The 21,622-nt window shown below is 43.2% G+C and overlaps 1 long non-coding RNA gene across 1 annotated transcript in view; it reads left to right on the top strand.

The window, feature by feature from the left end:
* LOC146893839 (uncharacterized) overlaps positions 1 to 21,622 on the top strand; it is a 31,275-nt gene that overhangs the window by 6,419 nt on the left and 3,234 nt on the right. The window lies entirely within an intron of this gene.

The following is a 21,622-nucleotide window of genomic DNA, read 5'->3' as shown; positions in this document are numbered from 1 at the left end:
AGTTGGATCCTTAGACTTTTCTTTGAGGTAGAAATATATCTACTTCTCTATTTCTGAAATATAAGGTCTGGCTTTTAGCCACACCTACTGACAATAACTTTGAGAGAGCAGAACTCTCTGATATAAATCTAGGTGGGACCTTTGTTTGAGGTAGAAACACAATAACCTTGAAGGAATAGAGGCAAGTTCCAACTCTCTGACCTTTGGTCAAGGTGGAAATAGGCTCACATTTTTGGGCCTCCACACAAGTGTTCCTGGAATCTTTCTTTTTCATTATGCGGCCTATGTTGGCTTCACAATCATGGCTCCGCTGTCTTGGTCTCCTCAGTGCTGCTATTACTGAACCCTCCTCTGATCTATGAATCTCACCAGAGCTTAGTTTTAGATTTTGATCACACAGAGTTAGTGTGTGTAGGCTTTTCTCTAGAGCAATGGTTCTCAAGTTTTAGTTTGTGTCTGCCTATAGCAGGAAAGCCAGGTATAATGGCATATAACTGCCATCCCAGCACTAGGGATGCTGAGGCAGGAGGATTAATATGAGTTATCAACAGTCAATATAGTGAGTTTTAGACTAGCCAGGGCTACAGAGTGAGAACCTGTCTAAACAAAATGTCAAAAAATCGCACGAAACAGTTCTTTACGGCATATATTTCCAGCCTTCTTTAAGTTTTTGATTCAGTGGGTCTGAGATAGAGTTCTTGAATTATAAAAAAAAGACATTTATTTGTTTGATGTGAATGAGTGTTTTTCCTACAAGTATGTATGTATGCAGGTATGTATGTATGTATGTATGTGTACCATGTGCAGGTCTCGTGCCCACAGAAGTAAGAAGGTGTTGGAGCTCCTAGAACTAGAGCTATATGGATAGTTTCAGTCCACCTTGCGAATGCTGGAAACTGAACCCAGGTCCTCGGCAGGAGCAGCCAATGCTGAGCTGTGTCTTCATCCCTGCCCCTGAGTTTTCATTTCCATTAGTGCCTCTGACAGATCTCCAGGGGGCAGTGGCACTGCTCTCAAGGGAGAGCACTGCAAGAAATATTGCTCTTGAACCTTGTGCTGGTTAGTGTTAACTATCAACTCAGTGAAACCAGAATCTTCTGAGAGATGGGCCTCTGCACAGGCCTGTCTTACGTGGTTTAACCTGGGTGGGAAGACCCATCACGAATGTGGTTGGCGGTATCTCATGGGCTGGGCTCTGGGCTGGACAGAAATGGGAGCCAAGCAATAAGCACACAAGCATGAATTCACTGCCCTCTGCTCTTGATCATGACAGTAACATGACTAGCTGCTTCAGGCTCTACCATCTTTACTTCCCTGCAAATGACAGTCTGTGACCTAGAATTGGGAGTCAAATAAACTCTGTCCCTGAAGCTGCTTTGGTCAGGGTACTTTTATCACAGCAACTGGGAAAAGAAAGGAAGACAAACATTATCTGATGTTATCCTTCTGCCATCCCATCTGGATACTATCAGTGAAGTGTTAATGTGGCTTTCCGCTCACTGAGCCACACTTCCAATGTCTCCATGCTTAATCCCAGCGTCTCTGCTCAGCTTTCAGCAGATAGAAGCTGGGTCTGGTCATCTTCCACAGGTCAGCAGGTATCCAAGGAGTCTCCAGAGGCTCCCAGTCTAGAGTTCAGCAGCTCCTCTCCTCCTTCCTTAGACCTCAGTTCATAGCTTTTCCGTCAGGAGACTGTCCCAGATAATGATCTGGAGTGAGTTTCTCTTCTCTCAAGGACCACAGACTTGTCCTGTCTGTGGGCCAATTCCTGAGGATTTGAATTATGTATTCTGTCTGATTTAGTGAAATTGTGTCTGTCCTCCCGCCTCCCTAGCCACCCTCTGTCTTGCTGCTCCCACAACCCCCCTCTATGTTCTGCTCTGCTTCCCTCTCCTTCCCCAGCCTGGTGCAAAGTGATGGCTAATGATGGTTTTAAATGATGGGTGGCTAATCAGACACCAGGTAATATTCCATCCTAGGCAGAAGTTTTAGGACTTTTGAAACTTCGGAAACTTGAACCATTCAGATAAAGAAATGGATGGAGAAGGAAGAAGAAAATGAGGAGAAGGAGAAATAGCTTAGAGATAGAGATTTGAAAGTAATTTGATCAAAGGCTGAAAAACATATGGAGAGTCATAATGTAACTGGGAGGAGTTAGAATTCTTCAAGGAAAATTCCATGAGGAGTGCAAATGGGCCTCCTGCAGGAATCCTGACACCAGAATACGTATCTCCCAGGAGCAAGACTGTCTCCATATGCCTATTTCCTGGCCTTTGTGGCGCTTCTGCTACAAGCTCCCACGCTGGTATGAGCGAGGTAAAGATCGGTTGAGAGTTTCTCTGTACTCACTTTTGACTAAAACTGTAAATAAATCCCATTTTTCCCTCTCTCTCTGTATTACGATATTTTTCTATTAATGCCATTAAGAGTTTGGACCCAGAGACAGGACTTCTAACTGAGTTCATAACAAGATAAAAATGAAGAAGAGTTCAGAATCAATAGACTTAGTGGACACGGGCGTGATTCAGAGGTAGGAAAGGAGCCAGAGGACAATCTGTTGGAGTAAGTTTTCTGCCCCCATATGCGTTGCATTTCCTGGATCAATCTCTGGCCATTCGGCATGATGAATTCGGCTTTTACTGTCGAGCCATCGTGCTGGCCCCCAGGAACCTCTTTAAAACATATTTTGATGTAACATGAGGGGCTGGCTTGTTGGGGTATCTGTCCCGCCCGGTACCCCACGCCGGCATGCCCCAAAGAGAAAATCAATCACACAGAGATCTCTATAAGTTATAAACTGATTGGCCCATTAGGTCAGGCTTCTTGTTAACTCTTATAACTTATATTAACCCATTATTCTCATCTATGTTAGCCATAATGGCTCAGTACCTTTTCCAGCGGGGGCAGCTTACATGTTGCTTCTTCAGTGATCTGCGCAGGAGTGGCAGAGGAACCTCCCTGCTTCCCAGAATTCTCCTGTTCTCATTGCATCACCTCTACTTCCTGTCTCGTTTTCCCGCCTATACTGCCTGCCTGGCCAATCAGCGTTTTATTAAAATATGATTGACAGAATACAGACAATTCTCCTACATCATTTTGAGATTTGTGTGTTCCCTGTTAAGAGGTTTGTATTTTTAAATTTTCAATCCACCCTATAACATAATATTATTATCAACTTTAAGACCATTTTATAGATGAAGAAACTCAGTTAAATGACTCCGGCAAGGACTTGAGCCCAGACATTCTGCCTCTAATAAAATACTCTATACAGTCTTCCTCCAAACTAACAGGCTAGCACTGCAGACAGCTCAGGAAGCTGAGTTTTGCAAGGTGCTCCCTGGAGCCTTAGAGCCACTGGTGAGCTCAGAAAGAACTCCATATTAACAATAGGTGCTAATGAGCTGCTCAACATGGCTGGCTCTCGGCCCCAGCCATTGTTTTGTGCCAGAGGAGAGGCATACATAGGGCATCTCAGAGCCCCTGGTCCTCATAAGCCCATTGCAGGTTTAAGGTCAAAGGAAGCAAAGATCCCTCTCTAGGGATCCTAGGAAAACAAGACCTGAGACTCCAGCTCCCCAAGAGGGTGGAGGGAAGGAAAGCACCCATTTCTAACCTTGTAATCATTTGGGGACCGCAGACTTACATGCATTTAAACATAGTGTCAACTCAATTACCTCTGTGCAGATTAGCCTCCTCAGATCCTTAAGCTCCCACAGCGGTCTTCAGGTGCTTGGAGGATTAGCTTGCAGAGATGCTGATCAGCTGGTCTCCGCGTCTCCTGTGAGCAGAACAAAAGGAAAGAAGCTTAAATGTCAGCCAGAGATTTAAATGTGAGAACTCCGTGAAGCAGGGCGGTCCTGGGCAGTTTACAGCCTGCCTGTCTTACTTAGTGTTTGGTCAAAAGGGAGAACCCAGACTCCTGACACCCCTATATCCAAGGACTCTGGGGTGTTTGGGTTGGAAGCGTCACCCCAGCCCTTGGCATTCATCCTTGGGGCGCCAATGGAGCACCAAAGGAGCAGAAAGCTCCATCTCAAGCTCCCTCCCCCTGGGAGTTGCCTTGGTCGGGACTCGACCTCCGGAAAAGCCCGCCAAACGTTGACCCCTCCCCAGGGAGGGTCAGGACCACTCCTACAGGGTATTTAAGCTACCAAAAGAACACGTGGTTTTTAGGTTTTGCGTGGTTCTCTCTCTCTCTCTCTCTCTCTCTCTCTCTCTCTCTCTCTCTCTCTCCCTCGCCATGCTCCTAGCCACCCCGGAGCGCTGCATTTATTAAACGTGGACATTTTTTAATTCGGTCTAATTTGGTCCAATTGGAATTATTTGCATCAGCAGAGATGTTCGTTTTAAGATTAAGATTATTCCTAACATTATTCCTGGTTTTTTGTTTGTTTGTTTGTTTCGAAACAGGGTTTCTCTGTAGCTTTGGAGCCTGTCCTGGAACTAGCTCTTGTAGACCAGGCTGGCCTCCAACTCACAGAGATCCGCCTGTCTCTGCCTCCCTAGTACTGGGATTAAATGGGTGTGCCTCCACCACCCGGCCTAACCCTTTGTTCTTAAGTATTCCCTTCTGACCACACATATTTTTATGTTTATTAACATCAGCAGTGACAGCACTAATAACAGCAAATGCGGGGCTGGAGAGATGGTTCGGTGGTTAAGAACACTGACTGCTCTTCCAGAGGACTGGGTTCAATTCCCAGCACCCACACTGTGGCTCACAATTGTCTGTAACTCCAGTTCCAAGGGATCCAGCACCCTCATACAGAGTATATACGGGCAAAACACTCATGTACATTAAATAAAAATAAATAAGTAATATTAAAAATAGCAAATGCTTATAGAATTCATTCTTTGTGTACCAGTTTTGCAGGGGTTTTTGCTTTGTCTAGCGGTGGTGATGGGTGGGAGTGTCTTTCATCCTGTACTCTGCCATCCATCATCCAGAGAGGTCAGGGCAGGAACCTGGAGGCAGGAAATAAAGCAGAGACACGGAGGGCTGCTGCTTACTGACCTGCTTTTGTTTAGTTTTTGAGAGAGGGTCTTACTATGTAATTCTTGCTGGCCTGATCCTCACTATGTAGACTAGGCTGGTCTTGAACTTGGGACAGTCCTTCTGCCTCGCTATCCAGAGTGCTGGCTTGACAGAGCTGTGCTGCCGGGCTTGGCTCAGGTGCTGTTTCCAAGTTTTCTTGATTCGTCTTTTATTCATATCTGCTCTTTCCATCCTCATATTATCACGGTGGCATATATACTATCACCAGATTCATTTTCTAGACAAGCACTGAAGTTGCATGGAACCTGAGATGAGCCTCATTCCGCACCTGTGGCTCCTCCTAACACTTGGCACCCTGCCCCCACCCTAAACCTCTCCCTCCCAGGGCCTGGGCTTCCCTTCTCTTAGCCAAGCCTGACCCCTGTATAACTCAGCCATTTTAGCTAAGCCTGTCTCTTGGCCTTGACTTTCTCAGTGAGTGGCTCCTCTTTAGCTCTCCGGAGCTTCCCCTCACTCCTCTCATGGTCCAGTTTAGTCTGCCAACCACGTTCAGCCCCGACTCCTCCCTCTGTCTGCTTTCCCCCTTACATCTACAACAAAGTCTACTTAATTTAGGGGGAGTCATGTCCTCCTCCTTTTGTTTCATTTTCCTTTCAATTCAACAAGGAAAATAAAACAGAGAGGACAAAGAACTTGATACAGGTCTCGTGACAAATGGCAGAGCTGAGAGTTGAAGTCTCAGAGTCCACCCTTATGATCCTGCTCGTCTTAGAGGGTACATTAGAGCAGAATTCAAGGTAAGGAGACAGGGTAGCAAACTGATACAGAGATTGTGTGTGTAGACTGTCATATACTGGCCTAAAGGAGCCTCTGGCTTCGAAATCGTAGGTCATTTGCTCATTCGTGGACTCTGTGGCAGCGTGATGGCTTCACTGAACTAGAAGAGTTGGTGTAATTAATTTTATGGGACTTCAAGCCAAGCCTTAAGCGGCCTGGAGCATCTCATTCTTCTTAGATCCTAATTGCCTTCTGAAGAAGTCAAAGCCTGAGTGAGAATGTCGCTCAGTAGTAGCGTACTTGTCTGGCACGCACCAGGCACTGGATCGGCTCCCAGCATTGCATAGAAAAAGAAGACAAAGAACCATCTAGGCTATCTAGTCACAGACAGACCACATGCAGAGAGGGGCCACCAACAGAGCAAACCAGGACACTCCTTGTCATACCGTCCAAGAGACATCAACCTGCGAAGCTCCGCCCACAATCCGATTCTAAAAGCGTTGCATTTCTGATATACAAATTTTACCATTGCTAACGATCTCTCTACCACCGAGCATCCCCCAGACGAGCTTGAACCGTTTCCAAGAATGCAGTCCAGTGGCTGTAGGTGTACTCACATTGCTGTGCCACCAACAGCGACATCCGTCTTCGAGGTCTCCATCACCCGTGCCAAAGCTCTGTATCCATGAAGCAATCGCTCCCCATTACCCTCAGCACAGTGGCCACTGCCCTACTTCTGTCTCTGTGGATCTGTCAATCAGGTTGAAGGTGGTTTGCTAGGCAACAGCATAACTTAATACCAAGTTTAATGATCACTTTTGGAGCGCATCCGTGCACTTGCTAGTTTGTCAAGCATCAATGTCACAGAAACTTGCCCAGAGCCTCAGTCCACTTTGTCATTTATTCTACTGCATCATGGACTACAGCGTTATGAGTTATAATTATACCTAACATTTACTTTAAAATTGAGAGGGCAGCTTCACATTCTTTTCATCTTTCATAATTTCTTTGCATTTAAATATCATTTTTGATGATAAGTAGGTTTTCAAGATATTATTTTTGGCTGTTTATTTGTACGTGGGCAATGTATGTGTGTGCACATGTGTGTGCTTGCCCACGTGAGCATATGTCGGAGAGGGCATGGTGTGTCCTGTTCTGTCACTCTCTGCCTTCTTTCCAACTGAAGACTAGGTCCTTTCAGAAACAACCAGCTAAAACCCAGCTATCCTTGGTCTCTACTACTACCAGCACTGAAACTGTGGAATGCGCTCAGCTCTGGATGTGGGTACTGAGGATTTGAACTCAGGCCCTCATGTGGGTACTGAGGATTTGAACTCAGGGCCTCGAGCTAGAACAGCAACCATTCTTACCCATGGAGCCCTCTCCCGCATCCCCGTCAACCATCAGCTGTAACATCTGATGTTACAGTGTAGTGACAGAAGCTCAGCCACGCACACAGTCGTGCCTGTAAATTCAGCCACGCATACAAAAGATACTTGGAATTCCTCAGGAGTTAAAAGCATATGGTCATGGTGATCTTTTGCTGGCTGAAGAAGCACAAACGCCCCATTGTTGGCTGGGTTTTAATCCTGGTTCCAATGCAGAAGGACGGGAGCTCCCAGACTTTGAAGAGTCACCTGGCAGAAGAGAGGGGAGCCCAAACCTAGCTGGCAGTCGCTGTTATGTTTTCTGGTGCTGACTGTTGAACCCAGGGCCTCCTGGGTGCCAAGCAGGCAGTCCTCTGTACTTCCTCCTTGACCTGCTCTCTATACCAAACGCAAAGGTGGGGGCATTTCTCAGAGCAGATCAAAAAGAAAAAAATGGCAAAAAGAGGGCTATATTTATGGTGCAGCTCGATCCCCAGCGCTGCCAAGCAGTTTTTCTGTTTGTTTCGTTTTTAAAGAAAACAAGGAAAGAAGGAAGTCAGCAGCACGGGGCTCTGTTCTGCCAACTGTGGCAGCGGGGCAGGTACAGTGTTCTGAGTGTCCCTTCCATCTGACTGGGAGCCTCCACCTGACTGGGAGCCTCCACCTGACTGGGAGCCTCCACCTGACTGCGAGCCTTCATCTGACTGGGAGCCTCCATCTGATTGGGAACCTCCACCTGACTGCAAGCCTCCACCTGACTGCGAGCCTCCACCTGACTGGGAGCCTCCACCTGACTGCGAGCCTCCATCTGACTGGGAGCCTCCACCTGACTGTGAGCCTCCATCTGACTGCGAGCCTCCACCTGACTGGGAGTCTCCACCTGACTGCGAGCCTCCATCTGACTGGGAACCTCCATCTGACTGGGAACCTCCATCTGACTGGGAACCTCCATCTGACTGGGAGCCTCCACCTGACTGGGAGCCTCCATCTGACTGGGAGTCTTCATCTGACTGGGAGCCTCCATCTGACTGGGAGCCTCCATCTGACTGGGAGCCTCCATTTGACTGGGAGCCTCCACCTGACTGGGAACCTCCGTCTGACTGGGAGCCTCCATCTGACTGGGAGCCTCCACCTGACTGGGAGCCTCCACCTGACTGGGAACCTCCACCTGACTGGGAGCCTCCATCTGACTGGGAGTCTCCACCTGACTGGGAGCCTCCACCTGACTGGGAGTCTCCACCTGACTGCGAGCCTCCACCTGACTGCGAGCCTCCACCTGACTGGGACCTTCCCGCACCCAAGCTCCTCGGCGCATGAAGAGCTAGTGTGCAGTGCTGGCCACTATACATAGGTGGCTGGATCTGAGGAAAACACGTTAGCTTTATAGCTCTGCCTGCAACTTCAGAGCAGAGATTGTATTCATCAAACAGAATATTCTTGTGCATTGAAGCTCCAAAGTAATGTTTTCAGAGATGATTTAAGCAAATTACTTGGGGGAATTTGACGTGTTTGCTCAATTTCAGGAAAAGAAATTCACTAACTGTGAATTGTGGTATTGAAGAATCATTTTGTTTGTCCCCCCCCTTATGGTATAGAGAAATGTATGTGATTTGATAGCTGGTTTCTTTTCATGGTCATTTTTTTAAAGGAACTTCAAACAAGACACTATTATTGGCCAACTCTCTGGATATGAGAAAAAAAGCACAGAAGGGTACAAATTGAAGGAGAAAGTAAGAAAAGATTAAAGGGCAAGGAATTATATTATTAAAACCAGTCACTGTTCCCTCTCCCCCAACACATGCACGATCTATGTTAGCAAGCCAACAGAAATTTAATCTGGGCCTCTGCTATATATTCAGTACATTCTGGCTGACATTTTAAACTCTGTTTGAAATCTGGTTGGCTTCCAAGCACATGCAACACTAGAATGGAGAAATAGGATAGATGACTATCTCATTTTTCTTTCTCTCTGAAACATTGACAATGATCCTTTGTAAAATGTCTCAGGACACTGGAGGAAGTTATCAACAAACATTTTGCAGAAATCTATCTGGGCTGATTATTGCAATTTATATAATGTGGCTATTTCATTTCATAGGCTTCGTGTGTTGTATGATCCAAACATGCATGTAAGGCAACAGGGTCTCCCAGCTGCTGAACACATGAGTGACCAGCACTTATGGCTGAGTCCTGAGGGTGTTCTCAGTTCTCTTGAGGACAGAATGGTGGCCTCAGGTGACAGAGGCAGGACTACCAGGCATGTGCCAGTCCCTCCCAGCTACTGCAACACGACCCAGCAGAACAGAACTTTCTATCTCTTTGGTTTCTCAGAAGGCTCTATGAGTGCCTTGGCTCCAGTGAGGAGCCCATGTTGGCATTTCATGCTGTTCAGATAAGGCCAATGTCTGGATTCCTAGAGAACCTCTTCTCCTTGTAATAGCCATTTAGTTGAAGTAAATTTGCTTCACCAAACTGTAACCATGTACCGCATAGCTAAGGCCTACTTTGTTGGCAGGCTCTTCCTCCTTCCCCAACTGCAACCTGCCAAATACATTAGCTGAGTCATGGCAAATGAAAAAGATGTTGGTGTGCTTTAAGATAGACCCACACTCCCCTTTGCTGGTTCCTTTTCCGAAAGAAAACTCAGTAGCTCACCGGGTAGTGTGGTGTCTCTACCTATGCAGTGGATCCTGTGTATTGGACAGCAGGATGGAGTCCAAGGGACAGCTTTATGGTGTGGCAGCAGCTGCCCTGTGCATATCCTTGGCTTGGAGAAACCTCAGAGCTTTGTGGTTAGGCCACAGCCACCAAATGTTCCTTCCAGTCCAGCCCTGTGGCTCCCTCCTGTCTTTGCCATGTTCTTATTGTCTGATGGAACACAAGAATGACCTGGGAAGAGCTGCTACGGGGTGAAGGGTTGGCACAGCTCCTTGGAGGTACTTGAGGTGCAGAGAGAGAAGCAGAAGATGGGAGAGATTGGACACAATTCTTGGAACTCGCCCTGAGGCAGAGAGCCAGGAAGCTTTTGCGCAAATTATGGGGACATGAAGTGCTAGTGTTGGTTCTGCAAACTGTAGTCAGCAAGGTGGGGAGGAACTGGGGGAGCTTATCAAGGCATTCATTCATCGATTTAACGAATCATCATTGAACACCTACGATTGATGATACAGCAAGGAACAAATCAGGGTTGTTCCACAGAGTTCGTCCTCTAGAGGGAACAGAAAATCATTAAGTACAAAAGCAAAATAAATGGTGACAAGAACCACGGAGCAAAGAGGAGGGTCTGAGACATGCATTAATCTAGTTTCCATTACTGCAGTGAAGTGCTTCGGGCTAGTAACCTCATAAAGAAAAGGGACTTGTTTTACTCATATTTCGGAAGGGCACAGAGCTGGCACAGGTCATTTCTAGTGTGAACTGACATCACAACTGACATCAAAATGGCCAGCACATGTGTGTGGGGAGAGAGAGGTCACATGGTCAGAGAAGGTGCCAGAGAGCCATGCAAGGGTGGCGTTTGCTCTTGCATTGGCCCTGTCTGTGTCTGTTGGAACCCAAGGACTTTATGCATGCTAGGCTAGTATTTTATCACGAGTTCTACCCCTTGCTTAGTCTTACTCGTTTTGTTGTTGTTGTTGTTTTGAGATAGGATTTCTCTGAGTCACAGTTCTAGCTGTCCTGGAACTTGCTTTGTAGACCAAGCTGGCCTCAAGCACACTGAGAATCACCTGCTTCTGCCTCCCGAGTGCTGGGATTGAAATCACCTGTCTCTGCCTCCCAAGTGCTGGGATTGAAAGTGTGCGCCACCCTTCCCACCATCGTGGTTTACTCTTTTATAAGAACTGTTTGGGGGCTGGAGAGATGGCTCAGTGGTTAAGAGCATTGCCTGCTCTTCCAAAGGTCCCGAGTTCAATTCCCAGCAACCACATGGTGGCTCACAACCATCTGTAATGAGGTCATGTGCCCTCTTCTGGCTTTCAGGCATACACGCAGAAAGAATATTGTATACACAACAAATAAATAAATATAAAAAAAAACTGTTTGTTGTGATAATTCCAAGTCCCATGAAAATGACACCAGTTGGTTCCCAAAGCAGCATGCCCCAATAACCAAACCAAGTCCCACCATGCCACACCTCCTTTTGGACACATAGAGCCTGTCTATGGACACATAGGACACCTCTCCTGCACATAGGGCCCTATCTATGTTACTGAGTGCTGATGAAGTCATTGGTGAAGCCATTTGAATAAAAACTTGGTGGAAATGAGGGCAGGAGCCTTGGAGATGTTTGCAAGACAAGAGAAGCCTAAGCACCAACACCAGCAAGTGAGAACTTTACCACAAGGAAATGCATGGCACCTTTAAGGGATACAGCTAGGAGGCCAATGGCATTGACATGGCAGGGGGCAGGAACTGAAGAGGTAGGAGAGACTATGGGACTAGGGCTAGCCCTAGGATCAGGTGACCCAGGGCCCACTGGAGGGAAGTGGTAGATTCTGGAGTCCATCACACACTTTGATGAAAACCTATTCTTGGAAGCTAGCCTGCATGACTCCATCACCCTGGTGTCTTCCAAGGCGGTTTGCCTACATCTCACGATCATATCCTTTACAATGGGCAGTTTGAACCCGCCACGTCACTGTTCTTTCCCAACCCCCAAAACGGTTTTTAATGGGTTTCACTTGCTCGAAAGGGAAAGCACAGTTTCGTTTCTGCCCCAGACTTAGCCCTTGCCCACCTCTGCTTCCCACTGTGCTTTGCGTGGCTTCCTCTTTCCACCCAGTCCTTGGCCCTAGACCAAGGCCTTTTAGGCCTTCCTAGAACACAGCGTTCCTCTGACCACACTCCTTCCTGGCATGCTCTTCCTATGACCAGGTGTCTCAGTCGTGACTCTCTTTTGAGGAGCAGGCTCTGGGAATCGGTTGGACCCACGCCATCAATCAACTGTGGTTGGTAAAGTGAAGTTATTGCTGGATCCACTGTTTGCAGTTATTTGTTCTGGAAAAACAGACTGGATTTCAATAATTCCCAAATTCTATTTAGTGGTCTTTTAAATTATGTCAATGGATTTTGTAATGGATATATATGATACCAATAAATTATGATTTATAATGCTGGTGGTTTTGGGGTAGGGATTGCAAATTCTAGGCAACTATTCTACCACTTAGCTATATCCCTTTCATTTACTTATTATAAATTCTATTTTGTTATTAGTGTTGATATGATTATAGGCACATGCATGGATGTCAAGAACAACCTCAGGAGTCAGTTTTCTCTTTCCACCACGGGCTCCAGAGACTGAGCTCAGGTTCTAAGACTGCTATATGATTTTACCTGTTGAACAATCACTCTGGCCCTGTTTATTTATTTTTGAGACACAGCCTTGCTACTTTGTAGCCCAGGCTGATTGTCATAGGCATACACCACCACACCTGGATGTTATAGTTCTAACAGATCCTCTTACACTATTGCATCATGACAGGGTACACGAGCGTTTTTATTAAATATGAGAAGAGGGGCTGGAGAGATGGCTCAGTGGTTAAGAGCACGGTCTACTCTTCCAGAGTTCAATTCCCAGCACCCACACGGTAGTTCACAAACATGTCTATAGAATCTGATACCCTCTTCTGGTGTAAAGTTGTACATCCAGATAAAGCACTCATACACATTAAATACATAAGTCTTTAAAAAAAAGATGCAGGAGAATATTAAAAGCATGTTCATAAGTGAAAGATATCAATCTGGAGGCCAGTGAGATGACTCAGTGCGTAAGAGTGCTCATAGCCAAGTCTCCTGACTGAGTGCAATCCCCAGAACTCACCTAATGCGAAAGCCAGCTCCTGCAAGATTCCTTCTAACTTCCACATGTGCCACAAACAGACACACTACATACATATATACATACACACACACACGAGTTAATAAATGTACAAATTAAAAAGGGAAGTAAATCTGAAAAGATTACATATATGGTTGGGGAGGGGGAGAAAATGAGTAGACAACACATAGGAAAATACACTCTGTAGGATACTATACTGGTGAACATATTCATTTACTCAAAACAACACAATGCAAGGCCCGAGCGAGCGATCTCCACGGGACCAGGCCCAGGCCTGTGACCTTCATGGAACCAGGCCTGAGCCAGGGGCATCCGTGGGAGCAGGCCTGAGCCAGTGACCTCTGCGGGATCAAGACTAAACCAGCAACCGCCTCCAGAGCAGGTCCTAGCCAACATCTTTCACAGGGCAAGCCTGAACCAGTCATCTCCACTGGACCAGACCTGAGTCAGTGACATTCACAGGAGCAGGCCTAAGCCAGTGACCTCCACAAGAGCACACTCAAGCAAGTGACCTCCATGAGAACAGATCCGAATGACCTTCAGGATTGCAGAGCAATTTCAAGGAATGTTGAGGGACCTCCAGGGTGACTGAAACCATGGCCCCAACTCTGCCATGAGGAGCAAACATCTGAGTCTTGGATCCACTGGCACCTGGAAGATTGATCACCAGAGATACAGCCCCAACTACAACAGAGGAAAAGATGGGTAACCAAAGTAAGAACAACAACACAAAGAGCAACACAATGCTAACAAAAACTAGTGGATCTACAAAAGCAAGACTTGAACACCCCAATACAAATGAAGCAGAAGAAAATGACCTAAAAAATAACATTAGGACAATGTTTAAGGCCCTTAAAGAGGAAATGAAAAATTCTCTCAAAGAAATGGAGGAAAAGACAAACAAAAAAATGGGAGAAATCAACAAATATCTTAAAGAAGACCAAGAAAAAGCAACCAAACAAGTGAGAGAATGGTTCAAGACTTGAAAATCGAAATAGAGACAATAAAGAAAACACTAACTGAGGGAATTCTGAAAAGAAAAAAATATAGGAAATTGATCAGGAACCACAAATGCAAGCACAAACAACAGAATCCAAGAGATGGAAAAATATCAAGTGTTGAACATATGATAGAGAAAATAGTTTCATCGGTCAAAGAAAACGTTCAACCTAACAAACGTTGAACATAAAATATCCAGGAAATCTGGGACACCATGAAAAGATTAAACCTAAGAATAATAGGGATAAAAGAAGGAGAAAACGTTCAACTCAAAAGCTTAGAAAATATATTCAATAAAATCATAGAAGAAAACATTCCCATCCTAAAGAAAGATATGCATATGAAGACACAAGAAGCTTTAAAAAACACCGAACAGACTGGACCAAAAAAGTCCCCTTGGCACATAATAATCAAAACACTAAACATAAAGAACAATAACAACAACGAAAAGAATATTAAGAGCTGCAAAGAAAAAAGGCCAGGTAACATATAAAGGCACACCTATCAGATTTATACCTGACTTTTCAATGGAAACAATGAAAGTCAGAAGGTCCTGATCAAGCATTATGCAGACATTAAGAGGTCATAGATGCCAGCTCAGACTACAATACCCAGCAAAACTTTCAATCACCATAGATGGAAAAAACAAGATATTCCATGACAGAAGCAAATTTAACCAATACCTAGCCATAAACCTAGCCCTATACAAAGTACTAGAAGAAAAACTCCAAACCAAGGAAGTAGGTACATCCACAAAAACACAAGAAATATATGATCTCATAGCAGCAAATCCCAAAGAAGGGGAAAACACACTTAATAACACCACCAACAATGAAAACTAAAATAACAGGAACTAGTAATTACTGATCATTAATATCTCTTAATATAAATGTACTCAACTCACCTATAAAAAACACATTCTAACAGATTGGATACAAAAACAGAATCTATCCTTTTGCTCCATACAAGAAACACACCTCAATTTTAAAGACAGACATTGCCTATAAAGGGTTGGGAAAAAAGTTTCCAATCAAATGGACATAAGAAACAAACTTGTATAACTATCCTAATATCTAATAAAATAGACTTCAAATTAAAATCAATCAAAAGAGACAAAAAAGGACATCTAATATTAGTCACAGGAAAAATTCATCAAAAGGAAATCTCAAAACTAAACATCTATGCCCCAAATACAAGGGCACCCTCATAAGTAAAAGAAACACTTCTAAAGCTTACATCAAACATTACACACCACACACTAATAGTGGAGACTTCAGCACCCCACTCTCACCACTGAACAGGTCTGTCAGACAGAAACTTAACAGAGAAATAATGGAGCTAACAGATGTTATGACTCAAATAAAGTTAATAGACATCTATAGAACATTCCATCCAAACACAAAAGAATATACCTTCTCCTCAGTACCTCATGGAACCTTCTCAAAAATTGACCACATACTAGGTAACAAAGCAAACCTCAACAGATACAAAAAAAAATCAGAATAAATCCATTTATCTTATTGGATCACAATGACTTAAAATTAGAATTCAACAGCAATACTAACTTCAGAAAATCCACAGACACATGCATATTAAACAATGGTCACTTGAATCACCAATGGGTCCAGGAAGAAATAAAGGAAGAAATTAAAGAGTTCCTAAAACTCAATGAAAACGACCACACAACATACCCAAATTTATGGGACACAATGAAAGCAGTGTTAAGAGGCAAGTTCATAGCACTGAAGGCCTACATAAAGAAGCTGAGAAAATCCCACACTAGTGAGTTAAGAGAACACATGAAAACTCTAGAACAAAAAGAAGCAAACTCACCTAAGAGGATTAGGCAGCAGGAAATTATCAAATTGAGAGCTGAAATCAACAAAATAGAAACAAACAAACAAAGAAAACTATACAAAGAATCAATGAGACAAAGAGTTGGTTCTTCGAGAAAATCAACAAAATAGACAAACCTTTATCCAAACTAACCAAAAGTCAGAGAGAGAATATCCAAATTAACAAATTCAGAAATGAAAAGGAGGACATAGCAACAGACGTGGAAGAAATCTAGAGAATCATCAGGTCATACTTTGAAAACCTGTACTCCACAAAATTGGAAAACTTAAAGGAAATGAACAATTTTCTGGATAAATATCACTTACCAAATTTAACTCAAGACTAGATAAGCAAATTAAATATACCTATAACTGCTGAAGAAATAGAAACAGTCATCAAAAGTCTCCCAACCAAAAAAGCCCAGTGCAGTGCAGAATTCTACAAGATTTTCAAAGAAGAACTAATAACAATACTCCTCAAATTGTTCCATACAATAGAAATGGAAGGAACACTGCCAAAATCTATTTATGAGGCCACAATTACCCTGATATCCAAACCACATAAAGTCATTACCAAGAAAGATAATTACAGACCAAACTCACTCATGAACATTGTTGCAAAATACTCAATAAAATACTGGCAAACCAAATCTAAGAACATATCAGTAAAATTATCCACCATGACAAAGTAGACTTCATCCCAGAGCTGCAGGGATGGTTCAACATACGAAAATTTGTCAAAGTAATCCACCATATAAACAAACTGAAAAAAAACCCCACATGATCATCTCATTAGATACTGAAAATTTCTTCAACAAAATACAGCACCCCTTCATGATAAAGGTCTTAGAGAGAGCAGGGATACAAGGAACATACCTAATTAAGGCAACATACAGCAAGTCAATAGCCAATATCAAACTAAATGGAGAGAAACTCAAAGTGATCCCACTGAAATCAGGAACAAGATAATGTTGTCCACTCTTTCCATATCTATTCAATATAGTACTTGAGGTTCTAGCCTGAACAATAAGACAACAAAAGGAAATCAAGGGGATACAAGGGAAAAAAGAAGTAAAACTCTCACTATTTACTGATGATATGATATTTTACATAATTGACCCCAAAAATTCTACCAAGAAATTTCTACAACTCATAAATACCTTCAGTAATGTAGCAGGATACAAAATTAACTAAAAAAAAAAAATCAGTACCCCTCCTTTATACAGACGATAAATAGGTTAAGAAAGAAATCAGAGAAACATCACCCTTCACAATAGCCACAAATAACATAAAATATCTCTGAGTAACTCTAACCAAACAAGTAGAAGATCTGTAAGACAAGAACTTTAAATCTTTGAAGAAAGAAATTGAAGAAGACATCAGAAAGATCTTCTATGCTCTTGGGTAGGTAGCATTAACATAGTAAAAAATGGCAGTCTTACCTAAAGCAATCTACAGATTCAATGCAATCCCCATCCAAATCCCAGCAAAATTCTTCACAGACCTTGAAAGACCAATATTCAACTTCATATGGAAAGGCAAAAAATACAGGATAGCCAAAACAATTCTGTACAATAAAGAAACTTCTGGAGGCACCACAATCAAACTCTACTACAGAGCTACAGTACTGAAAACAGCTTGGTATTGGTCAAAAATCAGACAGGAGGACCAATAGAATTGAATCGAAGACCCGAATATTAATCCTGTGGTCTGGGCAGGAATGCAGGAATGGGCTTCCTCCTTCCTAGCCTTCTCCTGTTCTCATTGCCCTGCCTCTACTTCCTGTCTGGTTAATCCGCCTATACTTCCTGCCTGGCCAATCAGCGTTTTATTAAAATACATGATTACAGATAATTCTCCCGCACCACTTCCCCCTCTTTTTTTTTAAAAAAAAGAACAAAGGAAAATATCCATAATCCATTTGTTGGGAATGTGGGCATAGTATTCCAGGCTACTTCTTCTGGCTGGTTGTGGGTGCTGATAATCTTATGGGGACCTAAAGAAAATTTAGAGTTATAATCAAGTCCTGACTGGAGTATCCTGTGAGACCTGATCATCTCAGGCAGCATCTTGAATCCGTTCTGGATGTAGAACTCAGACATCTGGGCCATCTGTTCCTTCTGGAGATTTCTCAGGTGATCTTCCTTGTCCAAACCTGATTTTTCTTAACTCAGAACGAATCCACAGCCTCTCATTTTCTGGGGAAACAAAAGCAAAATTTCTTTTCCAAAGTAACATACCTTTTGACTTCAATTTTGAAACCAAGGTATTTTCAAAATGCCTATCTTGGGTTAGTTCAGCAGCATTTATAAACAAAAGTCTTTTAGCAGCTGTTGCTCCTTCCTCAGCATTCAAACAATTCAAAGAGAGCATAATAGCATACAGTATCAAGATTTTCTGTGTATTTTTCATCTTTTTGTGGCTTTATTTTAACCTCTATTTCTTTTATTTTTACTTTTTTTTTTGAGACAGGTTCTCTGTATATCTTTGTCCTGGAATAACTCTGTAGACCAGGCTGTCCTTGAAGTCACAGAGACCCACCTGTCTCTGCCTCCCCAGTGTTAGGATTAAAGGTGCCTGCTACCACATCTTGAAGTCACAGAGGTCAATCTACCTCTGCCTCCCAAATGTTGGGATTAAAGGTGTATTATACCACTACACCCAACTACTCTCTTTCTTTCTTTTTTACTTTTAAGAACTTTAACCTTTAGCCTGCATATTTTTTTAACACACTGTAAATCATTTAGAGGTTTTCTTCGTCTTTGAATCTCTCTTTACTGTATATCTCTCTTTCTGACTACATGAGTCTTTTTGGAGAGGATTAAAGCCATGACTTTGACGGCTGGATTCCTTAGCTTTCCAGCCTCATGGCAGAGGTACCGCTGGAGCCATTTTTATTGCCACAACTCTGTGGCATTTCAAGGTCCCTGCCAGCAAGCAAGCTGCCGTATTCTGCTCACAGACCACACTCAGTCAGACTGCCTGCCTGAAAGAGTCAGAGTTTGCCCTGGCAGAACAGCCCAGAAAGTCGGCATTTTAAAACAGTGCAGCTTTTTTCCTGCTACAGCTGAAAATCGAAAAACATGCAGTCAGCTTTTTATCACCACCATTTAAGTGTTTCGTGGCAGGACCTCTTAATGAGCTGCAAGGTTTTGCAGCTAAAGCTGAGTCAGGAAGCCTCTCTTAGATGAGAGCGCTTGCTTGCCTCTAACAGGCAGAGCAGTCCTGAGAAATTGCTGCTACCAAGAAAACATGGTTTACTGTATTCATTCCCAAGCTTTCTCAGGCTTTCTGTGGATTCAGTTATCCACATGCGTGGGTTCTGGGCTCAAAGTCAGGCTGTCCAGCATCTCTGCAAGCACTTTTGCCTGCTGAGCCATCTTTCTGTCTGTTGTTTTGCTTTTGTTGAAACAGTCTCGCATAGCTCAGGCTGACCTTGAATTCACAAGATAGCTGAAGCTGGTCTTGAACTCTTGAGACCTCTCATTTCTATCTCCTGAGCTCTGTGATTACTGTGTGTGTGCACCACCAGGCCTAGCTATTATATTCTTAAATTCTTGGATTAGGCTGCTCAGTAGTAGCCTGAGCTAATAGGCCAAACAGTTTTAATTAATATAAGCCTCTGTGTGTTTCTTTGGGACTGAATGGCTACGGGACCAGGCTGGACAGTAACTTCTGTCTACACTTTTGACATATTTCAATCTCATATACTTAAAAAGGTTTATTTAAAAAATTAATTTATGCATGGGTGTGTCACATGTGTGTGGGTGTGTCACATATGTGTGGGTGGTTATGGAAGCCAGAAGAGGGCTTTGGATCCCCTGAAACTGTAGTTACAAGTGGTTGTAAGCTGACATGGATGCTGGGAACTGAGCGCAGGTCCTTTGGAAGAGCAGCAAGTGCTCTTAACCACTGAACCATCTCTCTGGCACAGATTCTGAATACTTTCAAAGGCTTTCTGTCCATTAAACAGAGTCTGACAGGGTTCAGCAAGTGTTTTCCATAAAGGACCGGTTGGTCAGTTTTGCAAGCATGGTGGTGATGTCAGGAACTGAACCCAGGATCTTGAGCATCCCAAGTATGTGTATTACCATCAAGCTGTTCCACCACTCAGCTACATTCCCAAGTTTTCCTAGAGTTTTCATACTTAAAGGGTCATGTGGTCCCTGTTATAACACCCAATGCTGTCATTGTAGCATAAATGCAACTACATAACAAATGCCATAAACAGCTTGGTGACAAGTGTCTATAATTTCACTAGGAGGCTGCAGCAGGAGGAGCAGGAGTTTGAAGACAGCCTGGGCCATATACAAAGAGCCTATCTTAGAAAAACAAAAACAGAAGACTATATAAATTAGCTTGTCCTTTTTCTAATGGATTATGGAATTTGAATTTTATGTATTTTCATGTGATGAAACATTGTTTTTTCTTTTTCTTTAAATCATTTTCAACCGTAAATACAGAAACTTTATTAAAGCAAATAATCAGATCAAAACTTGTTGTGTGTAGACTAGAATGGGTTTTGGTCCTCAGTTTGTCGACACTGATCTTAGAATGTGAAATCAGAGTCTTAAGAAATGAAGAGAGTTGCTCAAGAATGTGAAGAATTGGGCTTTCCTGCTCTTCTTCTCACTTTTTCCGCTGACGTGGTTGTGACTATTGGAAGAAATGTGAACAAGGAAAGCCATCAGAAGACAATTTGAGCAATCTCTGGAGAAGGAGCATTTTAATGTAAAGAACTTGGGCTTTTTTGAAATAACCTTTTAAAAGACTTTTTATTTCACACACGTGAATGTTTGCCTGCATGTATGTGTGAGTACCACATGTGTGCCTGATATCTGCAGAGGCCAGAAGAGGGCATTGGATTCCCTGGAACTGGAGTTATTGATGTTTCTGAGCCACCATGTGAGTTCTAGGAACTGAACCTGGGTCCTCTATACAAACAACAGACTTCTCCCCTCTAAACCACCTCTCTAGTCACCCCCACTCCCTTAATACAAAGACAAAAGACTTGTTTGGCTCACAATCCTGATCCAGAGTCAATACAGTGACTCTGGGGGGGTAACCCATTTTGCTGGCAGAGTTCCAAGGTCACAGTCCATGGTATCACATTGGAACATTCTTACCTCTTGAGACAGCGTTCATGGTGTCAAACTCACTAAGTGGTCACTGTTGGTCTTAACACCTAATCCGCCTCCTGCTCCCTGATCCCAGTATTGGGGTTACCAGCATGTACCACCACACCTGATTTTAAATATTTCTAAACAAGAGGAAAGTTAGAAGATCTTCATGTCTTAACTATAATGCAATGGCAAAAAAAATGCAAAATACTCATTATTAGTAATCTCTCCTTTCCCCTGCCTACAGTTTTAGACCATTAGTAATACACACTCTGGTTGGGTGTACTGATACACTTATAACCCCAGTACTTGAAGTGGAGGCAGGAGAATCATCCTCATCTCCATATTGAGACCAGTCTGATGGTGGCCAATCTTGTTCAAACCACCCCTATGTCTATAGGGAATGGATCAAGATCTAAGGATGTTCAAATCTTTTAAAGCATAATATTTGCCTATAATCTATACATATGCACCTATATCCAGTACTTTAAAACAGCTCTAGATTACTCAAAATACCTGATATAAAAAAATGTATCCTATAAGGAGTGGTTACATTTTTCAGAGAACAATGACAAGAAAAAAGTTAATACATGTTTAGCACAGATCCATATTTTTAATTATATTTGGTCAGCTACTGTGATATGGAATGTCCTTCTGTATATGTGTTGATCTTATTAAATAATGAATAA

Source organism: Myodes glareolus, chromosome 8, assembly GCF_982192425.1.
Source record: "Myodes glareolus chromosome 8, mMyoGla1.1, whole genome shotgun sequence".
Lineage (NCBI taxonomy): Eukaryota > Metazoa > Chordata > Mammalia > Rodentia > Cricetidae > Myodes > Myodes glareolus.
This window is presented reverse-complemented; position numbering and strand designations above follow the sequence as displayed.